Below are 17538 nucleotides of genomic sequence, written 5' to 3'. Positions count from 1 at the left end.
AAGAAAACAAAGACAAGGAAGAGAAGAGAGGGAAGGAAGGAGGGAGGAAGAAAGGGAAGAAAGAAGAGAGTGAGAGAAAGAATATAAACAAAACAATGCTCAGGCTGTAAATTCATATCTCCCAGAGTTAAAAAAAAGGCTAACACTAATGTATGGGACATCAAAAGATCTGTCATTTTAAAACAGTAATTAGCAGTTTCCTATAAGGTCTTTATCTCATAGACCATGTTTCATTCAACTCAACTGGTTACTGCACGTTACTTTTAAATAAATCCATGACACAGCTTTTACACATACATATATACACAGGTCAAGGTAGATTCCTAGGGAAATACGTTATACATGTTTTTTTTCTTAAAAAGAAAAACAAGCAACAATGAGGTGGCTTAGAAGGATAAGGAAAAGTCTTCCTACTAATATCCCCTTGTCCACAAAACTCACATTGGAAATTACTTTATGCAAAAAGTTGTTTCCTTCTACTCTATTACTTCCTCCCCATCCCTCAAGACTGAGTTAAGTGGCAGGCACTGTCAATGACTGTCTACCAGCCATTCCCCACCCGCCTTGACTTTGTGAACCATAATCACTTATTTGGTTCAAGTATCAATCCTGTGCTAGAAGAAAAGTAGGCCGCACTTCCAGTCCAAGGAAATAAATGATTTCCCTAAGCCAATCACAGAGGTCCCATTGCCAGTACTTCATTTAGGCTTGGGCATGACCACAACTTGGGCCAGTGAGACATCAAACAATTTGAAAGAAACTGTTTCTTCCGCTGCTGAATGCTTTCCAGGATGTATGTGACACTTGGGAAAGAGAGAGTAGGGGCATTAGTCTGAAATACATGCTAAGAATGGCAAAGAGATCTTTAATGATGTAACTAAATCAACCAATGGGAAATGCCCTATCTCTTAAGAAACATTACCAATTTTTATTGATTTTCTGCTACTTGCAGCCAAAAACATTCTGAACTTGGTGCTTTCAGAAGAAACTTTTGATTCAAAATAAAAGTAACACAAAAAATACTATCACAGCTTTTCAAAAGTTATTTGCAATATAAAGGCAAAGATGCCTTCTTAATCTTTACAGTGTCTACCAGGGGTGTCCCAACCTTTTGGCATCTCTGGGCCACACTGGAAAAAGTGTTGTCTTGGGCCACACATTAAATATGTTGTGACATGTATTCACAAAAAATAAATAAATAAATAAATAAAAATCTCAGAACATTTTAAATTTACAATTTTGTGTAGTGCTGCATTCATAGCCATCCTGAGCTGCAGGTGGTCCACAGGCTGCAGGTTGGACACCCTGGGAGAGCATATCCTCAGTATGTGTTCCTTGAATAACTATGCTAGTCAATGTGAGTAAGGCAGGAAGGAGATGGAGCTAAAAATGTTGGCTGGGACAAGACTAAAAATCTGACCGAGCTAAGGAACTTAGGCTTTATCTTTTAACAGGCCAGGATTTCACAAAATAATGTCACACAAAACACTGTTCTGACATACTAAAAGACATAACACATACCAACAACAGTATCAAATGCATTTGAAAAACACTGATAAAACTAAGTAAAACAGGTTTCTACAATGCAGGACTTCTTATGAACCTACAATATGCAATTTGCATTCTCAACTCCCAAATGTTAGCCAGGAAAATGCAACTTTAGGTAACAGCAAGTAACATGAATGAAACATGAAGTTTTATTTCATAAAAATCAGTCTGATGGCAGTATAAAAAAATAACAGATTTATAAGTATGATTGGATGGGGTAGTGTGGGTACATGCACAGTGGTAACACAACTGAAAGCTGAACAGTTTCAATTATCAAAACACCAATATGAGGTGATGGCCTAAATTAAGGCAATAGAGATGAAAGGAGAGAACAGAAAAGACACATTTCTAACACAGAAAATAACGGGTTTAATGAAATGGGAAGAGACAGAGGTGAGTTATAACTACAGTTTCTACCTCAGGGAAATGGAAGGCAAAAGTGATACAATTAATCTGAGTACTGAATAGAGAAAGGAAGACTAATACAGGTAGTAGAATTGAAGACAGAAACTAAATTTTGTGACTGGTAGGGTGTATCATTTACCACAGCACACTATACTGGTTAAAGGTTACGCTTTATCAATTTTAACAGCAAAAGAGCCTGTGGTTTTTATTTTATTCTTTAAGGTTACTATCTATACATAGTACACTGTCATGGTACTCAATAACTAGAATGGAAAAACCATTGGAGTTTTGTGCTTAGCTTTTTCCAGATTTATGAATCTTATCATAAATCAGCAGCCCTGTTTGGTGTCATCAACAGCAACACAAAATAGTACCCTCTCCCAAAGTTATGGGCGGTCTATGAACCTTACATTCTAACCTCCCAATCTATTTTTATTGCAGTTTCACTACCCTTTCCTTCATCCCTCAGTCCACCAACAAATACGCTGTGTAAGCTCAGTATTCCCTTTCATTATTATGTCTTAATTGAAGAGAATATATGGCCTTCATCTCTAAGCATTCAACTAATAAGTAGTCCCACAGAAACTGTTATAAACAAAGATTAAAGTCTAAACATAATTGGCACCAAATAGATGTGCAGCATTTAATCTTGGACTCATCCATTTTAAAATAGGTTTTTCTTCTATATTTAATATATTTCAGATAGTGCGTACGTATCATCTTATGCTGGGTATTCTAGGAAGTCATTTCCAATACTAACATTATAGGCCTTTTTCACTTGGAAGTCAGCAAATGAACCCCAAACTTTTAGAATATAATTCACAGGTACGTAGATTGACCTCATGTTAACAAGGTCTAACTATAAAGTATATTTTACTAAAAACCTGGATAATGTTTAATTTCCATGTAGTATCACACAAAATAACTTGTTTTTAATTTCAAGAATCTGATGGGTAAGGATAATCAGTCAGTCCTGAAACAACATGACCATCTATGATGGTTTAATGTGTCTACTTCTCTGTAAAGTGTCCACTTGGCTAGAGGACCCACTTATTCATTCAAATACTAACCTAGATGTTACTGTAAAGGTATTTTGTAGATGTGGTTAATATCTACTATCAGTTAATTTTAAAGTAATTAGGAGACTATCCTCAATAATTGAGTGGGTCTTGCCCATCATTTGAAAGGCACTAAGAATAAAACTGAGCTTTCTGAGAAAGAAGAAATTCTGTCTCAAGATTGCAGTATCAGGTCCTTCAAGAGTTTACGATCTGACGGCCTACCCTGACCTATGAATTTCAGACTTGCCAGCCCCAACAATCACATAAACTTATTCCTTGAAATGAAATAAATCCATAATATGTGATGTGATTTATAATAAATACGTATTTGGCATAGAGTTCCTGAAAGCTTTGGAATTTCCTAAGTAATGAAAACAATTTAAAAAGCGCCTTTTGCTATGTTTATGATGTGACTTTTGGAAAGCCTCTAGGAAACCTAAGAATGGTGGCTGATTGCTAGGGGAACCACCCATGTGATTAAAATGTTGGAATTTTCAGTGTCACCACTCCCCAACCTCCTGGGAAAAAGAGAGGGACTAGAGACCGAGTTCAATAATAAGTGGCCAATGATTGAGTCAATCATGTCCATGTAACGAAGCCTCCATAAAACCCCAAAAGGACTGGGTCTGGAGAGTTTACAGGTTGGTTAACATGTAGAAATGCAGGGAGAGTGGCACACTGGAGAGGGCATGGAAACTCCATGCTCCTTCTCCAGACTTTGCCTATGCATGTCTTCCATCTGGTTGCTCCTGAGTTATATTATTTTAATAAACTGGTAACAAAGTAAATGTTTTCTTAAGTTCTGTGAGCTGCTCTGGCAAACTAATCAAACTCAAGGAGGAGATTGCTGAAACCTCTAAACTACAGCCAGCCACAGAAGCATAGGTAACAATCTGGACTTGCAATTAGTATCTGAGTGTGGGAGAATTCTGTGGGACCCTTAACCTGTAGGATCTGACACTAGAGATAGTATCAGAACTCAGTTAGATGGTAGGACATCCAGGTGGTGGTGAAAAATTGCATGGTGGTGTGGATATCTCCTACTAGTTTTTTTCCTCTGGAGAACCCTGACTGATATACTATCCCTCACACCCAAATCTCTCTCTCTCTCTCTCTCTCTCTCACACACACACACACACACACATACACACACACACCCCTCCCCCCCCCATGTAACTAGAGTATTAGGATACCCATGACAACATCACACCAAACAAGAGGTTAATATTTTTTGGTTGAACCTGTCCAGAGGTTGAGGAGGGGATGGAAGGAGAAAAAGAAGAAACACATAAACAAAGGTCAAAATAAAAGAAATAAAAGAAAACACAGCTGAACAGAAAACAGACTTGAGTTTGTATATACAGCAGCCCACACACATTACAGAATAATGAAAACAGAACTATTAAAATAGGGAAGCAAATGCAGATTAAGAACAGGCAACCAGTGAGACCCCCAATAACTATGCTAACTAATGAAGTTTCAAGTTTTTGTTAATTACTGACAGCTAATAATGATAATAACATTTATTGAGTTCTTAATACGTGCTGGTGCTGTACATATAGCAACACAGGCAACCTAACAATACCCCTGTGAGGTAGGTACTGTTATTATCCTCTGTTTGAGGATGGAGACAGAGACATAAGTGAGTCACCATCAAAAAGTAGCAAAGCCAAGCCAAGATAGAAGCACAATCCATCTTGATCTAGAGTCTCTGCTCTTTTCATTAAACACCACCACCTAAGAAATAAAGGAAACTGTATTATTTTTTAAACAACCTAGTCCTAAAATGTTAGATTTCAAAATAAACTTTAGGGTATTCACTTGAACAATAACAAATATATAATATAGAGACCACTAGGAATAAAAATGCATCAAAGAAAATCAGGCTAAGGAAAGGAAAGACAGAAATAAACACTTAGTAAGCAAGAAGACTGACTCCAAACATATCAATTATTACTATGAATATGAATAGGTTAAAGTTATCTATTAAAAGAGACCTTTGGAACAGACTCCCCCCCCCCTTTTTAAATCTAGTTAAGAAACATATCTAAATTAAAATGATGCAGGAAGGAAGAGGGAGCAAAAATAAATGAGATAAATGCTAATAAAAGAATAACTATACAAAAAAGGGAATTTAAGTAAAAAAATTGAGACTATATTTTATATTGATGAAAGGTACAATTAATTATTCAAGTACAGTTAGTCCTCAATGTAGTAAATAGGTTCTGTCACTTTAACTGAAACAGCATGTAACAAAAGTAATTTTACTATAGGCTAATTAATATAAATTAATAGTTTTAAGTTCCTATGGCATCTCATTAAAACTATAACGAAACTACGATGAAGAAAATGACATTATATGAAAACCTGCTATATAAAGGACACTCCTGGAGCATCCAGCTCAGGTGTACACAGAGAATACATAACTGGGTCCAGCTCCACAGGACATCTACTACATCAATCAACCCTGCCAAGACTGGGAGACTAGCAGATCTACCTAAGACAAGAAACAAACACAGAGACGCAGCCAAAACGAAAAGATATAGAAATGTGTCCCAAAGGGAACAGATCAAAACTCCAGAAAAAGAACTAAGTGAAATGGAGGCAAGGAATCTACTGGATAATCAAGTTCAAAACACTAGTTATAAGGATGCTCAATGAACTTAGGGAAAGAATAGATGAACTCAGAGAACATAAACAAAGAGATAGTAAACACAAAAAAAGACATAAAAACCACAAAAAAAAAAACAAGTCAGAAATGAAGAATACAATAAATGAAATGAAGACTACACCAGAAGAAATCACCAGAGTAGATGAAGCAGAGGATTGAATCAGCAACTTAGAAGACAAGATGCAGAAAACACCCAATCAAAACAGCAAAAAGTAAAAAAGAATCAAGAAAATGAGAATAGTTTAAGGAATCTCTGGGACAACACAAACCATACCAACATTCAAATCAGAGTTACCACAAGAAGAAAGAAAGAAATTGAAAGCTATGTGAAAAAATAATGATGGAACAATTTCCCTTGTGAAGGAAACAGACAAAAAAGTTGAGGTAGCACAGAGAGTCCCAAACAAGATGAACCCAAAGGGGCCCACACCAAGACACATAAAAATTAAAATGCCAAAGGTTAAAAAGGCAAAGAGAGAATCTTAAAGGCAGCAAGAGAAAATCAGTTAGTCCAGCAAGAGAAAATCAGTTATCTACAAGGGAGCTCCCATTAGATTATCAGCTGATTTCTCAACAGAAACTTTGCAGGCCAGAAATGACTGGCATAAAATATTCAAAGTGATAAAAAGCAAGGAACTACAACCAAGATTACTCTACCCAGCAAGACTACCACTTAGAATCTAAGGAGAGATAAAGAGCTTCCCAGACAAGAAAAAGCTAAAGGAGGGTGTCCCCACCAAGCCACTATTACAAGAAATGATAAAGAGATTTCTTAAACAGAAGGAGGGGTGGAAATTATAAATATGAATAAAATGGCAATAGCTACCTACTTATCAATAATTTTACTTTAAATGAAAATGGATTAAATGTCCCAATCAAAAGACATAGGATAGCAGAATGAATAATAAAACAGCATTTCACCACCTCAAAGCAGCTGAATATACATTCTTTTCCAGCACATATGTACTGTTTTCCAAGACAGTCCATGTTAGGCCACAAAACAAGTTTCAATAAGTTTAAGAAGACTGAAATTATATCAAGGATCTTAACCAACCACAATGGTATGAAAACAGAAATCAGTTAGAAGAAGCTAAAAAAACACATAGAGACTAACATGCTACTAAACAATGAATGTGTTAATGAGATAAAGAAAGAAATCAAAGGATCCCTTGAGGCAAAATATATAAAGAATTAATATAACTCAATGTGTGTGTGTGTGTGTGTGTGTGTGTCTCTAATTTAAATATGGGCAGAAGACCCCAATAGACATTTCTCCAAAGAGGATATACAGATGCCTAATAGGCATTCGAAAAGATGATGTCACTAATCATCAGAGATATGCATATTGAAACCACAAAGAGATTATCACTTCGAACCTGTAAGAATGGTTATCATCAGTATATCAATAAACAAGTGTGGATGAAGATGTGGAAAAAAGGGAATACTCTTGCACGGTTAGTAGCATTGCAAATTGGTGCAGCCACTATGGAAAAGTCTGGAGATGCCTCAAAAAGTTAAAAATAAAACTGCCTTATCACCCAACAATTCCATTTCTAGGTATTTAACCAAAGAAATCCAAAACAGTAATTCTAGAAGATATATGCACCCCTATGCTTGCAGGATTATTTATAATAGCGTGGAATATGGAAGCATCCTCAGTGTCCACTGATAAACAAATGGTTAAAGACATTGTAGTACATATATACAAGGGAATATTACTTGGCCAGAAAAAAGAATGATACTTACCATTTGTGACACCACAGATGGATCTAGTGGATATTAAGCTAAGTGAAATAAGTCAGACAGAGAAAGACAAACACCATATGATTCTACTTATATGTGGAACCTAAAGAAAAAATAAACAAAAACAGAAACAGGCTCATAAATACAGAGAACAAACTGATGGCTGTCAGTTGGGAAGGGAGTCTGGTTGGAAGCTGGGTGAAAAAGATGAAGGGATTAAAAAGTACAAATTGGAAATCAAAAAACAGTCACAGGATATAAAGTACAGCATAGGCAATATAGTCAATAATATTGTAATAACTATGCATGGTGTCAGGTGGGTACTAGACTTATCAGGGGGATCATTTCATAAGTTATATAAATGTCTAACCACTATGCTGAACACCTGAAATTAATATTCAATTGGCCAAAAAGTCCATATGGTTTTTCCCATAACACAAAAGACACATTTTTCATTTTCACCAATAACTTTATTGATTTAGCTATCTTGAGTATGTCAGCTATCTCCTGCATGGTATAAAGTTGATTGTTCTCAAATAGTATCTCGATTTGATTGCTGTCAACTTCAACTAGTCTACCCAATTGTGGAGTAACATCCACCAAGAAATCTCCAGTGAGAAACTTCGCAAATCACTTTTGACATGTTCAATCAGTCACTGCACCTTCTCCACACACTGCACAAATCTTTTTTTGTATTTCAGTGGTATTTTTACCTTTCTTGAAATAATAAAGCATAATATGCTGAAAATGTTGCGTATTTTATTCCATCTTCAGTATTAAAACGGCTACACAAAAATTCACCAATTTTGTAAGTTTTTTTTAATGCATGCAGATATGACACCTATCACAATACAGTCTAACAAAATTGTTTCAAATGAAGTTAAAGACAACTAAGCACTACTAGAGCCATCTTACAGAAAAAAACCAAATGAAGTTTTTGGCCAAACCAATAAAATATTGACTGTTGACTGTAACTAAAAAATAAAAATTTGAAAAAGTCAAACTAAGAAGGAATATAGATAAATATATGTAAATAAATATAGTTAATTCCACCTACATTTTATTTTTAATGTGGCTACCAGAAAATTTAAATCATATATTTGGTACACATATTTTACTGGAATGATGATTTAAGACATTTACTTTTTAATCAACTTAATTTGTCATAGATAAAAACATTATGGTTTTAATTTGCATGTCTTATGATTTAGTGACTTAAGACAGATTCTCTCACTACAATTTTATTTCCATCATGTTTTCCTTGGATTTTCATTAGATTTCTAAATTCTAATCAATTTCACAGATTTGGGAATCCCAAAATGATGTATTCAATGATACACACAACTAAGCCCCATGAGGATCCCCAATTTTAAAAACATTTTTCCACCCAATAGTTTCCTTGGATTTCTCATCTATAAATAGAAATGGCAATATACTATATATGTATGGGGTTACTCAGAAAATTCAATGAGATGAGGTACTACAGAAGTAGGTGGCACTGTTTGAGACTTCCTAGATTAAATAGTTAGGAATGTCACAGCTTCTAGTATTTTCTCACAGAATTCAAGATTCAAAGCCTCAAACAAATGATAATTAGGTCATGAACCGTTATTGTTACTTTAAACAAAATCTCCCAAGTTGATTTCCAATATCAAGTCTATAATAATGACTTACAATTATATAAAATTTTATACCACACTATGAGTGTACAGCATTTTTTGTTATTTCTTTGTTATTTAAAATAATTCAGTCAAGTCCACAAGTTATCATTTTCAGATGAGGAAAAAGACTCAGAATTTAGGTGACTGGAATGATCAAGGTCACAAAATTATTAGGCATAGGTTAAACATGTCTTGCTTCCTCACACAACCACATCAAAATTATAACTAAAATATAGAACCACCATCACCCAGAACCATCAGAAATTGAGCAGAATGGAAGTCTGACAACTACAGAATTAAAGAAACTACATCCATCCAGACTGGTAGGAGGGGCAGAGACAGGGAATGAGCTGGTCCCACATCCACATGTGGTGGACAAAAATTTGGGAGGTATATCTTGGGAGCTAGAAGTCCCAGCCCCACACAAGGCACCTCAGCCCAGAGTTAGTGCCAGAAAGATAAGTCCCCATAACCTCTGGCTGCAAAAAACAGTGGGGATTGGGTTGGTGGAAGAAACTTCTAGAGTCCCAAAAAGTTCCCCTTAAAGAAGCCACATATAGACTCACCTACTCAAGACTTACTCCCTCTGAACTCCAGCACTGGGGTGACACCTTGAAAGGCACCAGTGGCATACAGGCAGTAATTGAAGTGTCTGGCATCAGGGTGGAAGCTGGAAGACAGCTTTCTCCCAGAGAGAAAGGTAGGCAGATGTCATTGTCCCTTTTCTGAGCCCTCCTGGCCATAGAACCCCAGAGCTGGCAGGTGGGTGCCTTATCTGAGACTCCATCAACCTGACTAACACTGTTTGCCCAACCTGAGAGATCCCATCCCACCCAACTTATGGGCCCACCCAAGCTGCTTTTCCATATAAATGGCTGGTCTTGGCTCAAGCTTCACAACTTGAAAGTCCTCTTAAACAAGGAACAGCCAGCCTCAGTGAACCCCCAGCCCCAACACCTCCTGCTAAGGGGCCCCAGGGAGGACACTCGCAGCAACCATCCTAGATTTACAACTGGGCTTCGCCTAGGAATCTCCAAGCCCAGCACAAGTTATAGCCATCTCAGATTGCTTTATAGGTCAGGCAGGGTGGCCTGGGGCTAAACACGGGTGGGGCCTGACCTTGGCCAGCACCACCCAGGAAACCACAGAGCCTGCGCATCCAGTGGACAGCTGAAGACCACCCTGGAGCACCACCACCCTGCTCCCACACAGCCAATCCTCCATGGAAGGCAGAGGTTAGTGTTCAGAGATCACAACTAGTCCTTCCTTACAGCTGACTGATCTCGGTAAATCCCTTTCATTGACCTGCCAACAGCAATCAAGTGGCTCAACTACAAGAGGAGGGTATATTCAGCCCACAGGAAGGAGCACCTCCAGTACCCAGCTTGGGAGACAGGGGAGACTACGCCACCGGACCCTATAAGGACACCTACAACATTAGGCCACACTACCAAGACACAGAGTCAAGGCTGCTCTACCTAATATGTCGAAAAAACACAAGGAGGCTGCCAAAACAAGGAGACAAAAAACATGGCCCAAATGAAAGAACAGATCAAAACTCCAGAGAAGGAGCTAAACGAAATGACGATAAGCAATCTATCAAATGCAAAGTTCAAAACACTGGTTATAAGGATGTTCATGGAACTTAGTGAGCATCTCAACAGCATAAAAAACATTCAGTCAGAAACGAAGGATACACTCATTAATATAAAGAACAATTTACAGGGAAACAACAGTAGGGTAGATGAAGCTGAGAATGAAATCAATGATCTGGAACATAAGGAAGCAAAAAACAACCAATCAGAACAACAAGATTAAAAAAGAATCCTAAGAAACAAGGATATTGTAAGCAGCCTCTGGGATGTCAAGCATTCCAACATTCATGTTACAGGGGTGCCAAAAGGAGAAGAGAAAAAACGAGAATTTACAAATCGATTTGAAAAAAATAGTGGAAGAAAACTTCCTTAATTTGGTGAGGTAAATAGACATGCAAGTCCAGGAAGCACAGAGTCCTTAACAAGATGAATACAAAGAGACCCACTCCAAGACACATTAGAATTAAAATGCCAAAGGTAAAAGATAATGAAAGAATCTTAAAATCAGCAAAAGAAAAGGAGTTAGTTACTTACCAGGGAGTTCCCATAAGGCTGTCAGCTGATTTCTCATAAGAAACTTTGCAGGCTAGAAGGGATTGGCAAGAAATATTCAAAGTCATGAAAAGCAGGGACATACAGCCAAGATTGCTCTACCCAGCAAAGCTATCATTTAGAATTGAAGGGCAGATAAAGAGCTTCCAGACAAGAAAAAAACCGAAGGAGTTCATCATCACCAAACCATTATTACATGAAATGTTAAAGGGACTTCTTTAAGAAAAATAATATCAAAACTATGAACAATACAATGGGAATAAATACACATCTATCAACAATTGAATCTAAAAAACAAACTAAGCAAACAAGAAGAACAGAAACAGAATCATGGATATAGAGAATGTTTTGATGACTGCCAGATGGGAAAGGGTATAGGGAAATGGGTGAAGAGGTGAGAGGATTAAGAGGTAGTTACAGAATAGCCATGGGGATGTACAGTACCATATAGGAAATAGAGTAGCTCAAGAACTTACACGAATGACCCATGGACATGAACAATGGTGTGGGGATTGCCTGAGGGAGTGGGGGGTGCTCGGTGGAGGGGGATGAAGGGAGAAGTACTGGGACAACTGTAATAGCATAATCTCTAAAATATAATTTAAATAATTAAAGAAAATAAAAAGAACAAATCCTTTAAGAACTCAAACGAATCTGAAAGAACTAGAATACTGGCAAGGTTTTTGTTTTTTTTTTTCCCAAAATTTATCATCATAGTTAGAACACAAAAGCAAACCTCATTTAAATTAACCACAAAATACCTTTCAAAACTCAAATCCAAAAAGGTGCTTACAAATTTTAGCCCCACTGGTTTGGTACAGCTAATGCCAGTATTGTGTCTATTAATAAGGGACTAAATAATAAAAAGCAGAAATAAAACTAACAAATCATTAAATTATCTACACTGAAGGTCAACATCTGTTGAACTTTACATATGCCCAACTTAGCTATTATTTAAAATCATCATCATTTGTTCCTCCCAAGAATGAACACTGTTCAAAGCTTGTATTACAATTAACAAATAATGGAAGAAGCTAAAATTCAAATAGCTGCTATACTGTTATTTTGCGGCAAGTATTTAATCTTGCTGCTCATTTAACTAGCTAAGAAAAAACAGTATCTAACACTTCAAGTTTATACTCTACATGAAGTATTTTTCAGAGAGTGGACTGTAAATAACCTTTTTTTTAATGAAACAGAACAGAAAACCCAATTCATCACTAGTAAGGTAATTTGTGAACTTTTACTTAACTTTTAACTTAAACTTAACTTTTGTCTTATGTGTGCGTGTACTAGGTCATAACGTAAAATTTATTTCTTAGAATATGTCTCACTTAAAAAAGTTTGAAAGCCACTGTAAAGCAGTCTATCTAGGGCAAATCCATCATATACATTTAGTAACTAGAGGAGTATTAGGGGAAATTAGACTGAATCAAAGTAAAAATTCTCCTTTTTGAATGTTCAAGAGAATAAGCTGAAAAGATTCTTAAAAATAATTCTACTACTCATTTACTAGTAAGACAACATACTTTCCCAAGGTCATTCTTCTAATAGTTAGCATTAGAACCAAGTCTCCCATTCTAAATCTTTTTTGGCTCTAAACTGAGCCACAGAAAGGCACTTAAAAAAAGAACAAAAAACTCCCGTATCAGCATTTAGGTGATAATTCTGAATTTCCTATTTTGGTTTCTAATAACCAAAAGAAATTGCATTTTAACACAGGGAACTATTTCCTTAAGTACTATTCTACCAGATTAATGACCATACCAGCTCTCCCATTAAAAGCTTTTTCCAGCTAGTTACCTGGTACTTAGCTTTTTATGGCACTTTTCTTTTCACATTATGCTCAGCAGTGCATGTAATATACTACCTTTAGGAATGTACCACACTGCTTTTGAAAATGCATGGCTGGGGCTATAATTTAACTAAAATTTTCTAAATCTCTATATTCTGTCTGAATTTTAAAAGCAAAGTACTATAAAATCTAATTAAGAACATACTTTGTAATCTTCATAAATAAAGCAGTTTTATTTATACATCCTCTCCTGATATCCATAATAAAGTCATAACATTTCTTGCGAAGAACCCAAAAAAGGTACCTTAAATTATTTCTATAAAGAACTTTGTTTACACTTAAACCATTTTGTTAATGATTACCAGCAAACTTCCAGGTTTTAAAATTACTAAACATTGGAAATGGTATATATGAGGGGAGTGGGAGGTGGAGACTGGTTGAAACAAGGTGAAGATATTTAGCTAAAGAACATGCATGCATGACCCATGGACATGGACAACAGTGTGGTGACTGCCTAAGGGAGTGGGGGAGGGCTGGATGGAGGAGGGCAAGTGGGAAAATTGGGACAACTGTAATAGCATAAACAATAAAATATTTAGTAAAAAAGAAAAAACACTGGAAATGTCAGATATGAAGTTGTTTCTTCTGACTGCTGAGACTAACAATGACTAGTCAAATCAGTGAAATACATTAATAATTTCGAACAAATGCAGGAAAGAGGAATTAGAAGCTGACTAATGTAAAGTATCCTTCACACCCAGACAAACAAAATGTCTTAGTTATTCTTTATTTCTTACACCTGCAGTATATAATAGTAGGGACCTTTATAAATCCAGTATTTTTATTCTACAGTTCAGTCAATTCACAGGATTACATATGAATTTTTCTCTTAGAAGACTAAGGTAATTTATAAATAACTATATGTGCATTAAGACTATATTTGTAAATTATATTCACAACAACATAACCTTGATTATTTTCCCAAATGGGAATTCTAAATCGGAAAGCAAGTACCACTCATATGCTAAATGAGCTACCAAATTTCATTCACTAATTACTCTAAAATATAATGAAAAGACGCTGAGAGTATTTTTCAACTCTTATTTTTTAAAGATTTTATTTATTTATTTTTAGACAGAGGGGGAGGGAGGGAAACATCAATGTGTCGTTGCCTTTCACATGCCCCCTACTGGAGACCTGGCCCGCAACCTAGGCACGTGCCCTAACTGGAAATCGAACCAGAGACCTTTGGTTTGCAGATGGGCACTCAGTCCAGAGTGACACCAGCCAGGGCCCAACTCTTGAGAAATAGTAACAATATGATCATCAGTGCTAAGAGAAATATAGTCCGTGGCAGTTTTAACAGAAAAGAATGCTGTCCTCCTGAACTGAGGGGGTTGGAAGTGGGTGGTGGCAGGAATCAGACTCCATCCGTTGTTCAAAGAATATAAACCTAGTGGTTCTTTTCTTAAAATCTTTCATTTTTTTCCATACCTTGGTTATGTTACTCTCTTTAAAAAGTGAACATGTCTTATGCTATATTATTAAGTCTTTCGTATTCTCAAGCACTAATCAGGAGTGTTAACACGATTGTTTCCTTCCAGTTTCCACAAATCACTTTTTAATAACAAATTATTCACCTGGTATGATAATCAAGTAGTCACAATGTTAACTTTTCTAGGTTTAAGATATATTTAATATCTCATTTAAAAAATCTTACCACTAGCATATCTGTACAAATCTTAATATCTTTTAAGATTTTTTAAAAATTCAAGCACAAATCTAAATATTAAGTACTATAATAGCCCTCTTCTGGTATCCACAGCTCAAGTAAACCATTTAAACAAAATTTAACCCTAATTATAAGCAAAGATGTGAAATCACTTAAGTTGGAAGATAATTTCAACTTAGTTAACTCATTAGGAAACCATGAGCCAGCTACATACTGATTTCTAGAGGACCAAAGAAGTGAGGATTGAAATCCTTCTAAAGCAACTAACAAGGCAATGAAACTCATCGCCAAAAGTTCTGAACTGTCTGAGTTATATTTACCTGTAGCTGCAACTCAAAATTAAGTACCACTCACATCTTAAATTTAATAGTACAATTCTGCCATATCTCAACAGGATGCAAAGACAGATGAAAAAAATATTGTAAATTTTTGGAAGCTAAACAGTCTAAAGTTACGTAAGTCCATGGTAAATGATATTTAAAAATAGCTACCATGTAATATTATTTTTTTTTCACTGAGCAACTATAGTAAATTTCAATACTAAATATTTACCACTGGTCGTTTCAAAAGAAATAACATACTTCACAGCAAGCGTAGATTTCACTACTTCTCTTCAAGTATTAATACCTTAATACTTGAGAAATTGCACAGCTGGGTAATAATTCCATGGTAGACCATATCTAGCTCTATCTCAAAATTCTAGGAGACTATCTTGGCTCAAAATAATACAAGTATCTAATTCCATGACAAAATCTTGTCTTTCATGCAGAAACAAATCTAACTCCTCAGCTATTTAAAAACTGCAAATGAAAGGCACAGATGCTAACTGATTTTATCAAATGAGAATAGTAACTAAAAGTAACAATGCATATCATGGAATGAATATAACTATAACTATACACTTAACTATACACTCTCAAAAAAAATTACTAAGTAGTAGTAGTAAAAGGGTCATTTATTTAGTCCAACCTTCTATCTTTAAAACTTCTGAATGAGCATTTATTCTGTGTGACTAGGTCTTTACAAACATTTTAGTCAACAATTATGATTCAAACACAGGATTACTGGTTAATTTTTCTGCATTTACTAAGCAAAAGACAATCTGAAAAGGCTTCACATACTACCTGATCTCAACTATGTGACAATCTGGAAAAGGCAAGACAATGGAGACAGTAAATAAGATTAATGGTTGCCAGGGGTAAGGGTGAGAGAAGGATGCATATGATGTACCAATGAAGGTTCATCCTTGGTTTAAAAAAAAAAAAATTACTGTTTTGGTGAGTGATGTTGACAATGGGGGAGGCTGAGGCCAGCATGTTGGGGAGAGCAGGGGGTATGTGGGAAATCTCTGTACCTCCCTCTCAACTTTGTTGTCAACTAAAACTGCTCTAAAAATTCTGTCTTGCTCTTTTCCTGTTTTTATAACATGAGGAACCATGAGCAGCAAAGTCTCCCAAGGCACCCTCTATGAGCTGGTATGGGGATCCTGCACGGGAATCAGCATGAGTGCCAGAAAGTTTTTGAAGAGGGTTGATCCGCAGATCAGATTGAAGAATGGTGACCCTCAGAAGGCCAGTCTTGGGCATCATCAGGCTTAAGTCCACTCCCAGCCCCAAGGTCTCCATAATGTGTTCTGGGGGAACAGCAGCCCTGTAAGGAGTCCAAGGCCATAGATATCCCTCATGTTGAAATCAAGAAACTGAAGAAACTCAGCAAGAATAAGAAACTGGGAAGAGGCTGGCCAAGAACTATGATGCCATTTTGGCTTCAGAGTCTCTGATTAAGCAGATCCCACAAATCCTGGACCCAGGCCTCAAAAAAGGCTGGCAAGTTACCTTCCTTGCTGACCCAATATAAGAAATGGTGGCCAAAGTCAATCAAGTGAAATCCACTGTCAAGTTCCAGATGAAGAAGATGCTGTATCTGGCAGTGGCTGTTGACCAAGTGAAAATGACAGATGATGAGCTTGTGTACCTCCACTTAAGCTATCAATTTCCTGTTGCCATTGCTAGAAAGAATTGGCAGAACATCTGGGCTTTATACCTGAAGGGCACCATGGGCAAGCCCCAGTGTCTGTACTAAGGCATAGCTTAATAAATCATATTGCTATAATTTTAAAAGAAAATAAAGTATTAAGAAGAAATGAATATTATACCATTAACAGTCAATTCAGAGCACAGAAAAAGATCTGCCAAAAATATAACAAAGGATCATTAATTTTGATATGAAGAATTTATGAAAACCCTGATCCGTGTGACTCAGTTGGGATTTATCCTGCAAAGTGAAAGGTTGCTAGTTGGATTCCTAGTCAGAGTACATGACTGGGTTGTGGGTTCAGTCCCCACTTGGGGCATATTCAAGAGGTAACTGATGGATGTTTCTCTCTCACAATGGTGTTTCTCTCCCTTTTATCCGTCCCTTCCTTCTCTCTAAAAATAAATGAATAAAATCCTATCTTTAAAAAAAACAAATTTATGAAAATTAATTAGGACAGAAAAGCATCTAAAATTAGACAAAATACATAAAAAGACAAAAGAGGATATACAATTTGTTATCAAGAATATGGACGAAAGTTCTGAAGAAATAAAATATAAACCAATGAGAAATTTTTAAAGATAATATTGATAAATGAGGCAGTGAAATAAGAACTCTCACTTGGGTCACTGAAAATACAAATCAGCATATTTCTTTTGGAAAACACTGTGACAATATGTAAAAAGTATTTGCATGTTCATATTCTTGGAATCAACAAATCCATTTCTGAAATTTAATCCT

General features: G+C 36.2%; 1 protein-coding gene and 1 pseudogene across 9 annotated transcripts in view; one reads left to right on the top strand and one right to left on the bottom strand.

Moving 5' to 3' along the window:
* WNK1 (WNK lysine deficient protein kinase 1) overlaps window positions 1–17538 on the bottom strand; it is a 148683-nt gene that overhangs the window by 114179 nt on the left and 16966 nt on the right. The gene's annotated exons all lie outside the window — the stretch shown is intronic.
* LOC129073516 (60S ribosomal protein L10a-like) lies at window positions 16200–16845 on the top strand (annotated as a pseudogene).

The sequence above is a fragment of the Pteronotus mesoamericanus genome, unplaced genomic scaffold (assembly GCF_021234165.1).
Source record: "Pteronotus mesoamericanus isolate MK-2021 breed Mesoamerican mustached bat unplaced genomic scaffold, CSHL_Meso_final contig_41, whole genome shotgun sequence".
NCBI lineage: Eukaryota > Metazoa > Chordata > Mammalia > Chiroptera > Mormoopidae > Pteronotus > Pteronotus mesoamericanus.
The sequence above is the reverse complement of the archived record's forward strand: the minus strand, read 5'-3'. Positions and strand labels throughout refer to the sequence as shown.